Genomic DNA, 583 nt, shown 5'->3' with positions numbered 1-583 from the left:
TAATTGAGTTACATCCTCTTGATATATATTATATTTCCTCTATCGCTAGTTATTCTTACTCCTGCCATCTATAGGATGTCAACTGAAATATACTCACGCTACTCTACATGTATACACATAAATGCTAATATTTTAAATAAAGCACAAATGTACATGATTTACATGATCTTCCATAAAATACTATTTTCTACGTACATATGTTACTACATAAATTAATCTGAATGTTCACTACTTCCCTTTATCCTCCCTTTCATGACTGTAGGCGTGTTAGTGTTTTTGTGTTATTTTTATAAAACACTTTAAATCTTCATATTCGCCTGCGATTATCATACGTAAGACGCTTGATTCATAGTTTTCGTTGGTTCATTGTTTAAAAAGGGTTACCATTAGAGAAAATATGTTAACCTCTGCTCCGAACTCAATGACCATTCGGGACGTGTCACGTGAACAATCTTTTTAGTCAGATTATCTACAACAATCTGTCTGACGTCACTGGCCTGACTGAATATGTAATATTTCCCACTCTGTATCCCAAGCTGGACTTTGGATCCAGTAATCAAGAGACACTGGCAGTGTTCTGTAA

Source organism: Penaeus monodon, chromosome 23 (assembly GCF_015228065.2).
Source record: "Penaeus monodon isolate SGIC_2016 chromosome 23, NSTDA_Pmon_1, whole genome shotgun sequence".
Taxonomy (NCBI): Eukaryota; Metazoa; Arthropoda; class Malacostraca; order Decapoda; family Penaeidae; genus Penaeus; species Penaeus monodon.
This window is presented reverse-complemented; position numbering follows the sequence as displayed.